At 43.5% G+C, this 15,114-nt stretch overlaps 1 protein-coding gene and 1 pseudogene across 1 annotated transcript in view; one reads left to right on the top strand and one right to left on the bottom strand.

Annotated features, from left to right (window-relative positions):
- Positions 1-15,114, top strand: part of LOC124795372 (probable cytochrome P450 301a1, mitochondrial) — a 338,959-nt gene that overhangs the window by 62,727 nt on the left and 261,118 nt on the right. The window lies entirely within an intron of this gene.
- LOC124796921 lies at positions 6,566-6,683 on the bottom strand (annotated as a pseudogene).

Raw genomic sequence — 15,114 nt, 5'->3', positions numbered from 1 at the left:
ATACTAGTAATGTAAAGTGAAAAGTTATATGGCAAAGACAAAGTTAAAAAGCAGATTACCTTTCAATAAACGGTTTTACATGTGAAATGTGGTGTGAACCTTTACTCTTCCTAGTACGCAGAGTTTCAACTTCAACGCAATTATCATGTGGTATACGTCGGATTCTGTAAGGTCCATTGTATACTGGAAAGTATTTGTGACTCAAGTGTTTCTTCTTATGTGACAATGAATGAGCTTTTAATGAGAACTTTCTGACCGATATATAATTTCTTTGCATTTGCTTTACCATTTAGTTTTCTCCTTTTGTCTGCTGCAGCTTTTATATTTTTAATAGCCAAATCAATTATGTCTTTGTGTCGAAGTTTACGTGTATTCAGGGAAGGTACAAGCTCTCTGACTCTGTTCGGTGGTTCTTCATTTTTCAGTACAAGAGTAGGTGGTAAAGCAGTGGGAAACGTCCCCTTTGAAAAATTAATGAATTACTGTGCTTAAACTGACACACAATATTTTTTAGCGCAACGCAATCTGACTTTCAGTAATCCCTACAAAAGAATGGCCCTGACTAACATTAACCTATACCTTTCACAAATCACTTACTGCACAAAAATCTTCGTTACTCGAAGTACTGCAATACAGCGAGCGCCACTACTGCCAGCTAAATAAAAGATTCAAACTACGGAAGGCGCTAACTACTGATAGGCATAGTTAGCAAATGAAAGATTTTACTAGAGAACAAACAATGTATTTACCTTAATAGTCATAATATATATAGCAGTTCATGACATCCATTCTTACAAATGTACTGTTTCTGATGGAGACACCTCCAGATTATCCATTCTCAAAAATCCGCCATCTCACTTCCCCACATCCCACCACTGCTGGCGGCTCACCTCCAACTGCGCAACGCTACGCGCTGCTAACAACCATCTGCCCAACACTACAATGGCAGACAACAATGCAAACTAGCCACAGACTGCACACAGCACAGCCAGTGACTTTCATACAGAGCGTTATGTGGCGTTACCAATAAGAAAACCTAAACAGCCTACTTATAAACTTACTCTATCTGGGTTTTTGAATTTTAGTTCGGATATTAATGATACTTCTTCTCATGGTAATGGTTAGTTTACAGCAGCCATAGTTATGGGACGTAGTGGTGCAAGTAATGCGTGTGTGTGTTTCTTTGTAAGGCAGTAATGATGACCACACCTGTAAACGAAAGAATTCAGCGGTATATGAATGTAATGGAGTTGCTGCTGGAAACCTGAGTGGTGCAATTAAGACGAATCTAACGGTATCTCGCCTTCAGTATTAGATTAGACAAGAGTACTCACCGGGCATGTTATCATTATATGAGATTTTCCAGCTGACGCAAAACCGTTACCTGAAACAATCATAAATAACCATTAATTACAATATTTCGTATTAAGGAGAAATTATTACGTACAAATTAAAAGTAAATGAAATTACAAAATTTATCATAAGAAACGGACCGCAAAAGTTTATTTTTCTGACAAAACTTTCGACTATTCTGTCATGACTGTTGGACTTTATAGCTTAAATGCAATACACGTCAATCATTTCAAAGAAAGTTAAATATGTAGCATATCTCAGGAGGAATAATAAACATTTTCGTCGCTGAATTTCCGCCTAACGAAAAACTCGAGTGCTCGAAAAGTAAAGAAGGGTAATATTGCTAGAAAACTTTCTACTAGTGTGATTATTGCCGTTACTGAACTAATGTGCTAAGTAGGTGGAAAGACCCAGTACTGTATAATGATTGTCGAACGATGACTCTAAATCTTTACATGTATAAAATATCTAGGAGTGTGAATATGGAGCAATTTAAAGTGGAACGATGAGACGAAACCAACCGCAAATAAGTCAGGTACCAGACTGAAAGTCACTGAAGGGATCATTCGAACAATACTTGAATGCTGGTCGCCAGTCTGAAACACTTAATAAAAAATGGTTCAAATGGCTCTGAGCACTATGGGACTTAACTTCTGAGGTCATCAGTCGCCTAGAACTTAGAACTACGTAAACCTAACTAACCTAAGGACATCACACACATCCATGCCCAAGGCAGGAGTCGAACCTGCGACCGTAGCGGTCGCGCAGTTCCAGATTGAAGCGCCTAGAACCTTTCGGCCACAACGGCCGCCTGATACACTTAATAGGTAGGGTCGTTAGATGAAGTAGAGAAGATCCGATGGAGAGCTGGTCGTTTGCTCACAGGTTCCTCTAGCCAGTGTCGTGGAGATTCCCAGTCAACTGCAGCGTCAAAATTGGCAAACGTTACGAGAAAGGCTTACTACATCGTGGCGTGCTTTACTGTTAAGATACCGAGAAAGTATTTTTATAGAATAGTCAACCAATATACACACATCAAAGAAAGGTTTGCGTCACCCCGGTACGCAGAACTAAAGATATACGTTGACTGTGGATATTGTATCACAGACACAGTCCCTTTGACTGTTCAGAAATTTCACTAAAACACCCAAAGATGTAAACAACCATGCACGAGTTTTTTTGAACTGGATGTTATATCTTACTGCGCCTACCATGCTGGAGAAGCAGCCAATAAACAGTTTGGAAGACAGTACATGTTGTGGGTTTCCTGCAGACGCAGTTCTGCTGCGATAAGGATGACGTACGTACGATAGTGTGCGAATGGCATGGTACAGTAACTGCTAACGTAGTTAACTCATTTCAGTATATTGTGAATGTAAAATTTGTTTTATGTCGCAAACAGTCCTTTGTTAAGCCCATGTAACTTCGTATCAGGATACGACTGAACTTATGTACCTATGCGTTGTCAAAACCAACTGTTATGTAACATTTCCAGTGTTGTAATAGCTGTATGAATATGTTCAGAAAGTCAATAAAAAATAAAAACTTGATACGTACCCCAAAGTTGAAGTATGCAGGAACAGATGTGCAGAACTATAGACCTATATCTCTAACGTCGATCAGTTGTAGAATTTTGGAACATGGCTCTGAGCACTATGGGACTTAACATCTATGGTCATCAGTCCCCTAGAACTTAGGACTACTTAAACCTAACTAACCTAAGGACATCACACACATCCATGCCCGAGGCAGGATTCGAACCTGCGACCGTAGCAATCCTGCGGCTCCGGACTGAGCTCCTAGAACCGCTAGACCACCGCAGCCGGCTTTGGAACATGTATTATGTTCGAGTATAATGACTTTTCTGGAGACTAGAAATCTACTCTGTAGGAATCAGCATTGGTTTAGAAAAAGACGGTCATGTGAAACCCAGCTAGCGCTATTCGCCCACGACACTCAGAGGGCCATAGACACGGGTTCACAGGTAGATGCCGTGTTTCTTGATTTCCGCAAGGTGTTCGATACAGTTCCCCACAGTCGTTTAATGAACAAAGTAAGAGCATATGGACTGTCAGACCAATTGTGTGATTGGATTGAAGAGTTCCTAGATAACAGAACGCAGCATGTCATTCTCAATGGAGAGAAGTCTTCCGAAGTAAGAATGATTTCAAGTGTGCCGCAGGGGAGTGTCGTAGGACCATTGCTATTCACAATATACATAAATGACCTTGTGGACAACATCGGAAGTTCACTGAGGCTTTTTGCGGATGATGCTGTAGTATATCGAGAGGTTGTAACAATGGAAAATTGTGCTGAAATGCCGGCCGGGGTGGCCGAGCGGTTCTAGGCGCTACAGTCTGGAACCGCGCGACCGCTACGGTCGCAGGTTCGAATCCTCCCTCAGGCATGGATGTGTGTGATGTCCTTAGGTTAGTTTGGTTTAAGTAGTTCTAAGTTCTAGGGGACTGATGACCTCAGAAGTTAAGTCCCATAGTGTTCAGAGCCACTTGAACCATTTTGTGCTGAAATGCAGGAGGATCTGCAACGAATTGACGCATGGTGCAGGGAATGGCAATTGAATCCCAATGTAGACAAGTGTAATGTGCTGCGAATACATAGAAAGAAAGATCCTTTATGATTTAGCTACAATATAGCAGGTCAGCAGCTGGAAGCAGTTAATTCCATAAATTATCTGGGAGTAGGTATTAGGAGTGATTTAAAATGGAATGATAATATAAAGTTGCCGGACGGAGTGGCCGTGCGGTTCTAGGCGCTACAGTCTGGAGCCGAGCGACCGCTCCGGTCGCAGGTTCGAATCCTGCCTTGGGCATGGATGTGTATAATGTCCTTAGGTTAGTTAGGTTTAATTAGTTCAAAGTTCTAGGCGACTGATGACATCAGAAGTTAAGTCGCATAGTGCTCAGAGCCATTTTTGATCATATAAAGTTGATCTTCGGTACAGCAGATGCCAGACTGAGATTCATTGGAAGAATCCTAAGGAAATGCAATCCGAAAACAAAGGAAGTAGGTTACAGTACACTTGTTCGCCCACTGCTTGAATATTGCTCACCTGTGTGGGATCCGTACCAGATAGGGTTGATAGAAGAGATAGGGAAGATCCAATGGAGAGCAGCGCGCTTTGTTACAGGATCATTTAGTAATCGCGAAAGCGTTACGGAGATGATAAACTCCAGTGGAAGACTTTGCAGGAGAGACGCTCAGTAGCTCGGTACGGGCTTTTGTTGAAGTTCCAAGAACGTATCTTCATCGAGGAGTCAAGCAGTATATTGCTCCCTCCTACGTATATCTCGTGAAGAGACCATGAGTATAAAATCAGAGAGATTAGAGCCCACACAGGGGCATACCGACAATTTTACTGTCCACGAACAATACGAGACTGGAATAGAAGAGAGAAACGATAGAAGTACTCAAAGTACCCTCCGCCACACACGGTCAGGTGGCTTGCAGAGTATGGATGTAGATGTAGACAGATGAATTGCACACCATTTCACCTTGCAGTTCTGGCGGCATATGGACCAACTGCTATGTCACGTCTACCTGTAGTGAAATGGTGCCAACAGTTCGACCAAGGCCACTCAGACACTGTAGAATGTTCGACTTTGTTGACGAAGCAGCAATCTCAACTAGGCTTGCACCGCTTCACTGCTGTCAAAGGTGTTTTTTAAGTTTTGAAAACATATGAAAATCGGATGGGGCGAAGTCTGGACTCTACGGAGAGTTATCGATGACAGTGAAGCCAAGGCGTCAGATTGTTGCAGATATCGTAGCGCTCTCGTGAGGCCTGGCATTGTCACGTTGAAGGAGAGTCTGCTCCATGTGTGGACCAACTCTTTGAATTCGAAACTCGATTACAGCACGCTGTTTCTCACCCACTGAATCACACATCGGTGTCCACTGCGCGAAAGAAATTATCACTTTCTCGAAACCCCGTAATTCTCTTCCACTGTGACACATAAGTTTGAATGTACCTCAAGTGAAAGAGAAAGACAGTGAGCTGTATTTATGTGTGTGTATGATAAATCCCTTTCCGAAAATTTCCTTCCTTCATATCTCCTCTGAGTTATTACAGACACGTGTCACTCATCTCATTTGTACTAAGACTGCAGTCACACCAGTCAACCGCCAACCGCCCCAGTCAGCGAGCACGCTATTCATTAGTTTCTTTCGTCAGTGGACTCGACTGAATCGAGTAGTCGTACTTTTCTGATCTGACACATAAATTGAATCAATGCTTAACTGAACGATCATTCTTTGAAGGAGAATCACTCTTTGTGATTAAAAAGAGTCTAATGGGAGAGATTCTTCAATACAAGCAAACGAGCATAAATGCCCTTAATGATGGTGATTCTGTTACGCAAGCGTTGTTTGTTTGTCCTAGATCTGTCTATCCTACTTTGCACACACTGTACAAAATATTTGCTTGTCTACCTGTATCTGCTGCTACAGTAGAAAAAAGTATTTCAACACCGTGGCATACAAAGACATGGCTGAGGTCTACAATGAAGGAGGATCGACTTAATGACTTAGCTAAGTCGAACACTCACCCTTGTATTGATTGTCCTATTGACAATGTAATTAACCAATTTTCCAGAAAGAATAGGCGCACAGAATTCTTCATTTAAGGAAAAGGACCACAATTGTACCTTTTTTATATCGTAAGATGGCATTGTCTTGTATGTGTGTATAATCAGTTTAAATAAAACTTTCTTGAACTTTCCATATGGCTTCGTTATTTTTTATTATACTAAGAGTAAAGGTAGCTCAAGATATCTTTAGCGCCCCCTCCCTGAGGTTGTTCTGTATCCGCCAATGAGTCACACTCGAAGTGCCTGGTTGCTTCCAGGCCCTGAGTAGAATTCGTGAGTTCTGAATAAAAGTTCAGCAACCTGCAGTCTTCTATGGATGTTGTCCCCTGCGCAGAAAACAGCGCATAGGTCGTGAATCTGTTATCTTGAGGCTATAATAAACTGTTAGCAAGAAACTGGTGTACTCACCCCGTCTTCAGGCCACGAGTGGCCTACCGGGACCATCTGACCGCCGTGTCATCCTCGGAGGAGGATGCAGATGGGAGGGGCGTGGGGTCAGCACACCGCTCTCCCGGTCGTTATGATGGTATTCTTGACCGAAGCCGCTACTATTCGGTCAAGTAGCTCCTCAACTGGCATCACGAGGCTGAGTGCACCCTGAAAAATGGCAACAGCGCATGGCGGCACGGATAGTCACCCATCCAAGGGCCGACCACGCCCGACAGCGCTTAACTTCGGTGATCTGACGGGAACCGGTGTATCCACTGCGGCAAGGCCGTTGCCCAAGAAACTGGTGCGATGTAAATAATTAAATTTTGACTTGATTTGTTTAAACGGGATGCCACTCGAATTTTATTGACATAATACGAGAAACTGCACAAATACAGTCCACTTTATGAATCACAAATAATGTACATTCTTTACACATTCACAGAGAATAAACTCAATAATGAACTGCCTGTTTCCGTAATTACTATCAAACTAGTTCTCAATTACCTGTCCAAAAACCTATACCGACTGCGGTAGACAACATGTCTGTCCTCTGGGGCTGCCGATCGAGCTCTTATATGAACTAGAGATTGCTAATTAAGTCTTGACTGATACCGACCGCGGCAGACATGTCTGTCCTCCGAGACTGCCGACTGAGCTCCTACAAACCAGAGATTGCTAATTAAGTCCTAACTGATACCAACCGCAGCACACAACGTGACTGTCCTCCGAGACTGCCAATAGAGCTCTGACATGACAGCCGAACGACCTCGCCCGCTATGCAAGTCAGGCGCGATCCGAAGATTTCCGAAGTGCTTCCTCTGCCTATTCGATAGCAATTGTTTGTTACTCTGTTGGTGATTGTCATTTTTGAAATAACTGAATGACAGCCTGCTATTGAGATATCTACATCTACATCTACATTCATACTCCGCAAGCCACCTGACCGTGTGTGGCGGAGGGTACTTTGAGTACCTCTATCTGTTTTCCCTTCTATTCCAGTCTCGTATTGTTCGTGGAAAGAAAGGTTGTCGGTATGCCTCTGTGTGGGCTCTAATCTATCTGATTTTATCCTCATGGTCTCTTCGCGAGATATACGTAGGAATGAGCAATATACTGCTTGACTTCTCGGTGAAGGTACGTTCTTGAAACTTCAACAAAAGCCCGTACCGAGCTACTGAGCGTCTCTCCTGCAAAGTCTTCCACTGGAGTTTATCTATCATCTCCGTAACGCTTTCGCGATTACTAAATGATCCTGTAACGAAGCACGCTGCTCTCCGTTGGATCTTCTCTATCTCTTCTATCAACCCTATCTGGTACGGATCCCACACTGGTGAGCAATATTCAAGCAGTGGGCGAACAAGTGTACTGTAACCTACTTCCTTTGTTTTCTGATTGCATTTCCTTAGGATTCTTCCAAAGAATCTCAGTCTGGCATCTGCTTTACCGACGATCAACTTTATATGATCATTCCATTTTAAATCACTCCTAATGCCTACTCCCAGATAATTTATGGAATTAACTGCTTCCAGTTGCTGACCTGCTATATTGTAGCTAAATGATAAAGGATATACCGAGCAGTTCTAGGCGCTTCAGTCTGGAACCGCGCGACCGCTACGGTCGCAGGTTCGAATCCTGCCTCGGGCATGGATGTGTGTGATGTCCTTAGTCTAGTTAGGTTTAAGTATTTCTAAGTCTAGGGGACTGATGACCGCAGATGTTAAGTCCCATAGTGCTTGCCGGCCGAAGTGGCCGTGCGGTTAAAGGCACTGCAGTCTGGAACCGCAAGACCGCTACAGTCGCAGGTTCGAATCCTGCCTCGGGCATGGATGTTTGTGATGTCCTTAGGTTAGTTAGGTTTATCTAGTTCTAAGTTCTAGGGGACTAATGACCTCAGCAGTTGAGTCCCATAGTGCTCAGAGCCATTTTTGAACCATAGTGCTTGGAGCCATTTGAACCAATTGAATAACAGAAGTTTATTATTTTGGCGCGCTACTTCCGAGCACAGCAGCCAATCACGGAGAGGGACCACAATTTAGGCGGTCTTTCTCACGATACATGTAACGAATAAACCACAGTCACCGGTATCTCACGCCATATTACGTCATCTTCCCACCGCTCCCTTCTTAACTGTTCTAAGAAGAGCTTCTTGTAGCTGAATATGATGGATGTAAAACCAGAAATATTACAGAGGTGCCTATAGCGTTCCTTTTCAACGGTTCAAAAGCTTTGCTCCCTGTAACGTCACCCCCAGATTCGGCGATGCTTCAGACAGCAAGGTGTTGACATATGCGACGAAAATTTGACATTCATTCAATTGAGTGGCGCCTCGTGGCTGCCCTAGCCAATCTCTTCGACACACTTTAGATGGGGCTGCCTGCCCTCAGACTCACAGCAGCTGCGATATACCTCTCGGATGAGTGGATGTCGAAATCTCTGACAGTACGTTTTTAAAGTGCTCAAAAATGGTGTCTGGTTGGAGTCTCAGATGAGTGGATGTCGAAATCTCTGACAGTACATTTTTAAAGTGCTCAAAAATGGTGTCAGGTTGAAGTCGAGGGTGTTGCCGAGCTGGGGGGAGGGGAAGGGCGGGTCTTAGAGGGGTCCTCTGCCGATTTATTCATGCACCTGTTAGTGTTACACCCCTCCGTGATCACGTCCCAGGACAAGGTGAAACAGGAGGGCTGAAAAAGCATAAATAAACACACTTTGCTGCTTTGAGTCACGTCCAAATTTCGTCGAATTGCTTTGAATGGTTCCTAGTGGTTCCGTCCTGTAAACCAGAGCAAAAAACTGCGGTCGCACTACACTCCAAAGGGGTCAGATCAGATTCAGTGTGGTTTTTGCCGCACAATGTCCTTACAGTAGGGTAAATGGTCTGGGGAGGGGGCGGTCTCAACAGTTTCGGACATTGTCAAGTAACATTGCGCTGTTGCTCATCGCAGAGCGAACAATCGTTTTCAGCTGCGAAATGTGTGGGTATCAATACCGCAACGAAAGGGGTGGTTTCAAAAAAAAAAAAAAAAAAAAAAAAAAAAATGGTTCAAATGGCTCTGAGCACTATGGGACTTAACATCTGAGGTCATCAGTCCCCTAGACGTAGAACTACTGAAACCTAACTAACCTAAGGACAACACACACATCCATGCCCGAGGCAGGATTCGAACCAGCGACCGTAGCTGGAGCGCCGTTCCGGACTGAAGCGCCTAGAACCGCTAGGCCACAGCGGCCGGCGGGGTGGTTTCATTGACGCCTTTTATGCCACCTCTTGAACAGATTTTCAGGTCGATTGTCAGTGGAAGTGTGTCTGAAATCTTTTCCGGGGCCACCCATAAGAAAATCACGTGATTGCTACACTGGGTGTCGCAGTTCTGACCTCCAACGCAGAGGCGTCAAAAGAAGGGGTGAGGTGTAGGTAAGAGGGAGTGTAACGCGTCCACAGTGGCATTGTGCAGAACTGTGATGAAATTCGGTGCCATAGTGACATCACTGACCCATCACATGATTTTCTAAGCTGTGTATTTTTTTTTTTTGTACATATGTCGGCAGCTTACTGTTTGAAGTGTCGCCGCCCCCGAGGCTGATGTCGCAGGGCGACACGCTTTTTTACCGTTACAGAGGAGGTCGTAGGCACCTTTGAGCCAAATTTCTAACTTATGCTTTGCAATGGGAGACGATTACGGGGTTTTGAAAAGTGACAACTTTTTTTTCTGTACACTGTAGTTATGTTAGACATCGCCACACTACACGCTACAATCCGGGGCCCTCTAGCGGCAAAGAGCTGCAAATATGCAGACATGAAAAATAAAGATGTAGAATATTAATAACGTTTATTTTATTTAAAAATCTGTAAGAAATTTCATATAAAAGATTCGGAGACATTACTTTTCGCGTATAAAAGTTGCAGAGTTTAGATGTTTAAATTCTATAAAATGTGACTTCGTGTTCAGGTTCTTATCAATATAACACAGCGAGATGGCGCAGTAGTTACAACACTGGACTCGTATTCGGTAGGATGAAGTTTCAAATCCCCCATGCAGCCATGCAGATTTGGGTTTTCCTTCAGTTTCCTAAATCGATCCAGGCACTTGCCGGAATGATGTCTTTGAAATGGCACTGCCGATTTCCTTCCCCACCCTTGAAAAAATCTGAGCTTATGTTCCATCTGTGTAATGATCTTACTATCTTCCATCTTATTTATCAGTATAATCACCTAAGAATTTAGAATATTCTGTTTCATTTATTGATTTACCCGCACACATTTTTGAGGGAATACAACGCACACAATGCAGCTACAACGGCTGTCTAGGCCAGTTCCTATCATAAAGAAAGAGATCCAAATAAAATGTCATAATTTCAACCACAGATTCGGATTACCTACAAAATTCGAGCTTACTGATAATAAACACAGAGCCGGCCGCTGTGGTCGAGCGGTTCTAGGCGCTTCAGTCTGGAACCGCGCGACCGCTACGGTCGCAGGTTCGAATCCTGCCTCGGGCAAGGATGTGAGTGATGTCCTTAGGTTAGTTAGGTTTAAGTAGTTCTAAGTTCTAGGGGACTGATGACCTCAGATATTAAGTCCCATAGTGCTCAGAGCCATTTGAACCATTTGAATAAACACAGACCGATCGGATCTTTAATTGAAGTCATGAAACTTAATGAATCAGTTTTTTGCAGTTATATTTTCCCAGCCAACGAGTACCATTGATGGTTCGCCTACGTGTACGAATATCGAAGGAGGGGGCAAAGCAGTTTCCTCACTCTGCATTTGTTTAACGTAGGAAATCCTCAAGATAGTAAGTTGATGACACACGATGGTGGTGGCGTAGCAGTATCTCCATCGTTCAGGGAATTGGCAGCGACTAAGCTGCCTGCCACGGCGAGCCTGCACCAATGGTTCGTTTCTTCACCCTGCCAAGTAGGCTGAGGGGAACCATTTGTTAATCGTCGACGCGGGTGCTGTTCAAGTTTACAAATAGAACGGAGAGCCTTTATTCAGCTCATTCGGTTGCTAATTTTGAATGATTGTATATTGCAGACACAGTAGTAGGAGTACAGCAGTTACACCATTTTGGTATCGAACGCTGCCTTTCACCACCCTGGGTGCGGCCCTGTGTTAAGACGGTCCGGTTTGGGCACCATGTTTCTCGTTAGGAAACGCGCAGCAATTACGGTGATCGCTTTTGTGCGATCACGCTGTTTTTCAACACGAGAATCCGGTATCGCGACTCCACTGATCGTAATGTGGTAAGTTCTGTCGTTCCGCCACTACTTCTTCGCTCGTAATATGCAACTCATGGCAAGCAACCCTCATTATCTTGATTCATTTCAGTTTAATATTCCTCTCTCTTTCTAAGGGTTGTGTAGCACTTCCTACTTTTAAAATTCCTCGTTGTTTAACGGCATTTTCAGCATCCAAACTGTGCTATGTGTAGTGGGTCCTTTACATTTATACTTCACTGCCTAACTAATTAATTAATTAGGATGAGATACAAGTATTGTTCCTGGCATGACACGTTACTGCATCGAACATACTAACAGTGCGAGTTGTTCCTTACGAATTGTTGCATGTGGAGGGATATGTTGCCCAACTCGTAGAGAGAAGGCACTGCTCACTTGCAAATACCCTCATTCACCATTAAAAGGTTGGATCCGAACAGGCATACAATCAACTGTGAATTAGTAAGTAATGGTAAGTGGGAAAGTCTCAACTCCACTTTGAACCGTGCGAAGTGGCGCAGTGATTAGCGCATTGGACTCACATTCGGGAGGCCGACGGTTCAAACCCACATCCGGCCATCCTTATTTAGGTCCCTAAGTCGCTTCAGGCAAATGCCGGGATGGTTTCTTGGAAAGGACAAGTCCAACTTCCTTCCCCCCCTTCCCCAGCCTTCCCTAACCAGATGGGACCGATGACCTCGCTGTTTGGCCCCCTCCCCCAAATCAACCACCCAACTATCTACTTCAATGAACGTTTCCTAATAAAAAGAATGCTACATTGTTTGTACTAAAAAATTTCCACACGACCTTAACTGACTATACGAGATCGCACACACGTGAGATCGTACATAAAGGTTTTCCGGGGCCTGATGATGCTTTCAATTATGATGAGCAATATGAAATATGCACTCGCAATTAGTAAATGTTGTCTGCCAGAATATTAGCGGAAGACTGCCTGTCTGTGTACTGCCTGAAACTTCGTTTTAAACTGCCTTGTGTAGCTGCTTCAGAGTTTTGCGCCTGCCTGCACAGGGCGCGTTCCTGGTTGGCGGGTTTAGTCGGCCAGTGATTGACAACAATATGCAAAACTATAATTAAAAAGTGAGCTTGATTTCGAAATTTCTGAAATCATGGCAAGGAATTGTGGAAAATGCTGTGAGTCTGATTGGAGACGTACATAAACATTTAAACAGTTAATATTAATAACCAAAATTACGCGTTTATGCTCCAGTACGATATGATTCTAATTCGCAGCTCGGTTCTCATTCTTCATGACCATCTGTCGTTCTGGATCCATTCTCGTTTAGATTTTCGTTGTGTTTGCTGTGGTTTGTTTTGGTATCATTCCTTGTCCTACAACAAGCCATCCAGTGTTGTGGATGCTTTCCATATATATATATATATATATATATATATATATATATATATATATACATAAATTTAATGCATTTACTACCCATCATTGTTCTGTAGCTTTCCCACTGTCTCTTTTCTTTAAATTCAACTGACAAATTAGGCAATGAAACAGTACCAAATGAAGAAGCCCTCACCGTCTCGGTACAACAGATTAACAGATGAGTACTAGTATCTGTCTGAGAGGTTTCATGCATATCATTCATCAACTATTGACCAATCGCCACAGTGTAGTCAGGTTTTGCTCAGTAATGAATTGCGTGTATTGTGCATTATCTAAATTCAGTGACAGTACATTTTCGGAGAACCAGTTACCTAATTTTCAAGAAAATACTATTTACATTTTCAGGTGTTAAATTTGTATTAATTAATAAACTCACGCCAGTGAAAATTTTATTAATAATCACGATTATGGTATAAGCTGCTCGTCTCCAAGGTAAGTACTGTCGCTGTCGTGTTTCTGGGATCCGGAACTACTGCTGTAGCTGACAGAAATAACGGTGTATTCGATTTGTTCCTCCAGCAATCCTTCACGGAACCTGTTTCTTCGACTGCCTTCTCGGTATGGCTCACAACTCGAGACTAGTTCTCCGAGATAACGTTTGTAATAGGTTCTTCGTCATCATTACCACAATACTGAACATTTTTCTTGCCACAAAACTTTTCCTCTGGATCCATGTGAGTTCAAAAGGATTGAACTGAGCGCGATACGAATCGAGAAAACTTGATTATGCTATGTCCTTTTTTGCTACATGGTAGCGTGTTTTTTGTGCAGCTTTATAATTTCCATTAATCCCGCCTCACTCGTACCAGGTTCAATTAATTTTCTCCGCTGGAATGTTCCTCTGTATCCAGAGAAAAATGTCGGCTTTCTTCCACAGTATCGTCGGAGCTTTGGCTAGCACAATGGTCTCCAAGCATTTTAGCCCAAGGGCCATACTGGGTCTTCCACTAAGGCCCAAGGGCCACGACCTAGCTCAGTGTGCCTAAGTTTTCATGAGGCCTGATATCCCACTATTGTTCGGAACACCTCGAAACGATTCAAAATATTTCGTGACCCTTACCATTGCTGCCAGTCTTAAAGAGCTGACACTGCGTAGCACCGCAGTAGTCATTACGTAGTGAACTGCTTATTGCCTGACCTTGAATTGTGGCCTTAATTTCATTTCATACGCAGTGCTACAAATAAATACCACTAGTGAAAGTCGTAATGTGCTTTCACGAAAACTTGTTACTTCTGCGCGTCATTAACATCACAGCAAGTGGCCAAGACGTAGCACGAGCTGAGTATGGTATCAGTACAGCGGGATTTCTTCCCTACACAACATTCCTCGCCATACGGCGGCAATAGCGAAAACCCTTTCGTTCCCTGCGGCCATCGCTGGCATGGTCAAGAAAGGATGGACAGTCTAATGTGCGTCATACCAACATAATTATTGTAGTGTTAGACCGCCTCCGTAGCGTAGCGGTAGCGTTTCCGCTCATCACTCCGGGGGCCCGGGTTCGATTCCCGACAGGGGACTGGATGTTGTGTGTCCTTCATCATTTTCATCGTCATTGACCCGCAAGTCGCCGAAGTGGCGTCAATTAAAAAGGACTTGCAATACGGCGGCCGAATTCCCCCGCATGGGGCCTCCCGGCTCATTTCATTTCATTTTCATTGTATGGTTGAATTACGCGCAGATTTTCGTTTCCGGACTGGGCGGTGATTGAGATATCTGTAACACAGGGAGCGGGGATGGACTCCACTCCGCAATTTCTGTTAGCAATTACGGGCAAGAGGCCAAATAATATCATTACTGCGGTGATAACCGATGCGCGTGCTTCGCTTTACGTACTGTTGCGACTACTTCCGACAATGCTAAATATGTAGTAGTGAGGTCTTCCGGAGAGCAGAGACGTTAAATGCTGTGGTAGCGGCAACTTGTGCAACATGAGAAGCAAACTATAGTGGGACTAGTGTGTTTTGTTTCTACAGTTCCTTAGTGAAGAAACAGTGACTATTTAATTTAATTAAAATTGGCTTAAAGACGAATCAAATGCAGTTCTTTACTCAGAACTCTTGCTCATAACACCATTAATTGGCATCATT

The sequence above is a fragment of the Schistocerca piceifrons genome, chromosome 4 (genome assembly GCF_021461385.2).
Source record: "Schistocerca piceifrons isolate TAMUIC-IGC-003096 chromosome 4, iqSchPice1.1, whole genome shotgun sequence".
Classification (NCBI taxonomy): domain Eukaryota; kingdom Metazoa; phylum Arthropoda; class Insecta; order Orthoptera; family Acrididae; genus Schistocerca; species Schistocerca piceifrons.
Note: the sequence above shows the minus strand (reverse complement) of the source record. Positions and strands in the feature narration are given on the sequence as shown.